The sequence below is a fragment of the Salvia splendens genome, unplaced genomic scaffold, assembly GCF_004379255.2.
Source record: "Salvia splendens isolate huo1 unplaced genomic scaffold, SspV2 ctg767, whole genome shotgun sequence".
NCBI classification, from domain to species: domain Eukaryota; kingdom Viridiplantae; phylum Streptophyta; class Magnoliopsida; order Lamiales; family Lamiaceae; genus Salvia; species Salvia splendens.
Window position 1 is genome coordinate 6199 of NW_024599441.1, and position 5451 is coordinate 11649.

Genomic DNA, 5451 nt, shown 5'->3' on the forward strand with positions numbered 1-5451 from the left:
CATTCTATTTCAATTTTTATTTTTATTTCCAACTAAATTAAATTAAATAAACACACTTTATTAAAAACAAACATACTTTATTAAAAAACACACAATATTAAAAAAATTACAACTTAAACTTAAAAAAATTAAAAAAAACACACAATTCAAATCCTAAAAAAATAAAAACACACAATAAAAAACACACAATTAAACGTGGGAAAATAAAAAAACTACTCCGCCGGCGAATCATCCTCCGGAGGCGGTCGAGGTTTAGGGGGAGGGGGAAGACCAAGTAGTCCTGCCATATGCACAATTCCGTTCCACCAGGCCGTGTATTGGGCGTACGAGAAGCGGGAAGTGTCCGCCATTGTGGCGGTTATGTACGCCACCATAAGTGTGTTCGAGCCTCCTTGTGAGCCCGATCCCGAGGCCGACTGGCTTGATTCTCCTCGGCCTTCCTCGCTCTAGCCGCTTTCGCCGCCTTCGTCCCTTGCGGACGACGGCGCCCACGGCTAGATCCCTCGTACTCGGCGGCCGTAACCCCAACCTCCTGCGTGCCACGATCACTGGGCGCATCGGTGTCACCAGACGAGTACTGGCCGCTCGTCGTGTGCTTCGTCCGCTTTGAGGTTGATCCCGAGCTGGAGCGGACACCACCGGCCCACCTTTCCTCGTCCTTGACGAGCTGCCAAATATCAACATATTTGAACTGTACACCGGTGTCCTGGTGGAAGGCGCGCATAGCCGCCCTCAGTATGTCGGCGCCCGAAGCTCCGCTTTGGTAGTGCGCCGCTTCGGTGGAGTAGATCCCGCAGAATTTTTTGACCTGTAAATCGACTCGGCCAAAGTGAGCACGAAGCATTGTATATTTGCGCTTCCGGGCCCCTTTCGGCTTAGTCTCGTGGTAGACATCACGGACCTTTTCCCAGAAGCACTTGGCGGCTTGTTGGTTGCCGACGATGGGATCATATGAGACGGTGAGCCAGGCGGTGTACACCGCCTTTGTTTCTTCGTTGGTGTAGGGATGCCGGCCCAGATCCTCCGGCTCCTCCTCCTCATCCTCCTCGGGTGCCTCAGACGCAGCCCTGTAGCTTCCTCCCTGAGTGGGTTCAACGGGGATATCCTCCCGAATCTGGGACAAACCCTGGGAAAGCCGCGAGCCGGAGCCTCGAGCGTAGGCATCCACATCGAAAGTGGGTGGTTGGTACCCACCCGGCGTCGCCGACCCCTGCGTGCCCGGCGTCGATGACCCAGAACCACCAAGTGTGTTGTACATGGTCTCCCAATCGCCGAACGCGTTGAGATCCCACCCTCCGGCGCCGCCACCACCGTAATTGCCGTCGCCGGACATTTTTTGAAGAGATAGAATATGAAAATTGGAGAGAAATTGATGTTGATGTAGGAAGAATAGATGTGTAGTTGTGTATAAAATGAATGAATTAGGTGTATTTATAGAATAAGAAAATAAAAATAAAAATTAAAAAAATTAAGAAAAAGTTAAAAAAAACGGTAATGTTACCGTTTAAAAAAAAAATTTTTTTTTAAAAATTCGATTTTTATAAAAAAAAAAATAATTATTGCGTCATTGCTGACGTGTCCCACTCGCGGGCCGGCGAGTGGGAAGCACGCACGCACGGGGATCGGCCACGTCGCCCAGGCGCGTGGCGGCTTGTTCCGTGCCGCGTTACGTGCCGTCGGCACCCGGCACGGAATGGGAACGAGACGGGAGCGGAATGCAGCGCCGCAACGCGTTCCGCGGCGAAACCGTTCCGGCGGAACGGCACGCGGAACGGTTTCGGCACGCGTTGCGGGTGCTCTAAGGAACATATACAAATACAATAAATGGAATGCATAGGAAATAAAAATTATAAGAGTACGTTAGAATGAAGCCTGAGAAGATATTTCAGAAATGTTAAACAAGGTAGTACATCAATAATTATCCCCTCTGATTAGACACATGAGACCTAAGTAGACCTAAACAGATGTAAGATTGAGAAAGTGAATGCCTCTGTCTAGAGTAGCGTTGCCCACGGTTCGGAACCGGACGGTTCCGGTTCGGAACCGCCGGTTCCGGTTTGGTCGAAGGCGGAACCGGAACCGGAACCGGACCGTGAGGCTATTTCACGGTTCCGGTTCCGGTTCAGAACCGCCGGTTTTTCCGGCAGTTTAGGCGGTTCCGGTTCGGAACCGGCAGTTTCGCGGTTCGATTATTTTTTTTTAAAATTGAAATTTGGATTTATACAACACATTGGAACAAGACAATGTATAATTCAAATAGAAATACGACGAATAAGGAGAAAATGATATCAATTTTATTGAGTTTGAGTTGTAAGTTGTAAGTTGTAACGGACAACGATACATTACAATTTATAATACATATACATATACATCTACTACTACAACTACAACTACAAGTATACAACATACAACAATGTAATATAATTTACAAGTGTCGTCGGACTCGGAACTTAAATATAAAAAAACATGAAATGGGGGGAAAAAAATTGAAAAGGGCTTGAGCTCAACTTAAACTTTCAAAGTTAAACTTTTCAAATTTAATTTGAGTTGCCTACGTATCCACAATTTTATTGACGAATCAAAGCCCACGTAGTTCTCTTACCTTGCTTACCTATTTGGTCGGCCGTGCTCGCCGTTCACCGCCCCCCGTCATTGCTATTGTTGAGTGCTCTCGCTTCTGACCTCGTCATCGCCATCGGAGGAAAATTCTTCATCATCACTCTCTACACGGAAGTCGAAATCCGGCTCTTGTGCTCTCATGTCCGCCTTTGCCCAGTCATCAAGTAGCATAGTGGCTTCCATATTCTTGGCGGAGAGATTGCTCCTTTTGTCGTCTAGGACACAACCGCTGACACTAAAAGCTTGCTCAACGGCGACGGTGGAAGCGGGAACGGCGAAAATCTCCTTAGCCATGATGGATAGTATCGGAAACTCTTTGTCATGAGTTCCCCACCAATTAAGGACGTCAATTTGTTGAGTAGGAGGACCTGCATCTTGAAAAATAGAGCGCGATTCTAAATATATATCTAACTCACTAGTCGCTCTAGTCCTATTGGTTGTAGTACTGTATAGATCTTGCAATTGTGATACTACGTCTGGATCAATCATGACATTGCTAAACTCTCCGCCACCAAAATCAAATGTGGAAGGACTAGGAGGAGCACGTACCTAGTGAGCGGTGTTATAGCGCATTTCATATTCCGCATAGAGAGCACGAAGTGCACTATCTAACCTTAGTTTGATTTCATCAAAATCCGGAATACTTAGTTCGAAGCATTCTCCTCTTGTCAAGCCCATTTCGCGGAGTTGAGAAAAATCCAAATCGTGCAAACAACCATAGTACATGTCTAAAATTTTATAAACACCATGCAACTTCCACTTTGGATCCAAGCATTTTGCAATCAAAAATACATTTGGAATACGGACAAAATATTTTAACCACTTTTCAACCATATAAAACAAAATTGCCCTCAACTCAATGAATTGAGTATTTTTCACACATGTTTTAAAACCAATTGCCACATACATGCAATGTTCAAAAACGCGCACAGAAGTAGGAAAATAAACACCGGATAACTCAACAGTGGCATTTTTAAAAGCGCGGAATAATCCAAACAAATCCATGCTGTGGTCCCAACAAGCGGGTATCAAAATCAAATCAGAAGGAACATGAGGACAACTTCTAAAAAAATCACATAAATACTCAATGTGGTTCAAAGTCGACTCCAACATATCATACGTTGAGTTCCAACGAGTTGAAACATCCAAACGAAAGTTGGTGTACCTGCATTGCTTACTATGACAATATCTCTTCCAAGCTCTACCAATAGGAGCTTTGTTATGAATCAACTTCACAGCAGTTCTAATAGGATCAACATACTTTTGCTACAAATCGATCGCATCTTGAATACACAAATTCAAAATATGGGCAATACATTGCACATGAAAATATTTGCCATCAATAACAGGAGAACATGCACTGATTAGTTCATCTATGCTAGCAGTGTTAGCGCTAGCATTGTCAAAACCAATGGAAAAAAATTTATTGATCAATTGAAATTCATTCAAAACTTGAATGATCAATTGAGCAATTGCTTGTGCAGTGTGTGGTGCGGGAAATTCCCGAAATGCAATCAAACGTTTATTTAAAGTCCAACTGTGATCAACGAAATGCACAGTGATGCCCATATACGAATTTTTGCAAAAACAATCAGTCCACACATCAGAGCAAATAGAAACTTTATGCCCTAAGTTAATAATAAACGTACCTAATTGCGCCTTCTTTTCCATGCATTGTCGAACAACGGCTCGAGTCATTGAAGTTCGACTCAATTTTCTTGCAGCGGCATTATAAACTTGCAGCATACTCGACTCAAAAGCATCGTTATCAAAAGCATTGAATGGAAAATGTTTCATAACGGCAAATCTAGACATCACATTAAGAGCATTTTTGTGATCATATTTCAAAAGAGTATTGCTACACATACCTGATGTTTGGGATGAACCCGTCCCACTACCGGTCCCGACTCCATGTTGAAAGTTGAGTTGAGTTTGGGTTGGAGCGATACCAAACTCGACCGGATGCGCTTTCTCCATATGACGGGTAAATGTACCGTATCCTCCACCCCTTCGGAATGTGTATACGTTTTTGCAATAGTTGCAATACACATTATAAGTGTCAGGATCGTTACCATCTTGTACCTTCTTGAAATGTTTCACCATGATGTTTGAGGCTAAAGCCCTTTCAGCTGGTCTAGGAGGTTGAGGAGGGTGTCCACGACCACGACTACGGCCACGACGACTCCTTGGTGGTGGTGGGGGCGGCATTTCTTGAACCTCTTCTACCTCCTCCCCCTCCTCCTCGTCGTCATCATCATCGTCGTCGTCTTCATCAACATTCACAGGGGTTGAAATTTGTTGAGAATAGGCACCGCGACCGGGAGCACCACTACCGGTACCAACATAAGCATCGCCTTGGGATTGAGAGCGCGAGAGAGAGCAATAGCATGTGCCACATCTTACTCTTCTCGAGTCTACAAAATAATATTTGTATTGTAAATTTCAAATAAAATTATGAACAATAATGTAATGTAATTCAAAATTAATTAAATTAGTAGATAATAAATATTAACCTGCCACGCATCCATGTTCATTTGAGAAATTTCATCAATAACGGATCGCCGAGATGACCTCTTGGACTTTCCCTTTCCCTTATCAACACGACCTTCTCGGGGTGAAGACATATTGCTATGTAGAAATGTAGAAATATGGAATAATATATATTTTTTTACTTTAGCAATTGAGAAAGAAAGACAACTTATAGAATTACGGGAACAAGTATAAGTGTATAACAATGCGTAATAATAAGAGTAGCACTTGAGTAATTAAATGGAAGCACAATAGCACAAATGAGAAATTGGAGACAAAGAGAGAGAATTGAGAGATTGAAGA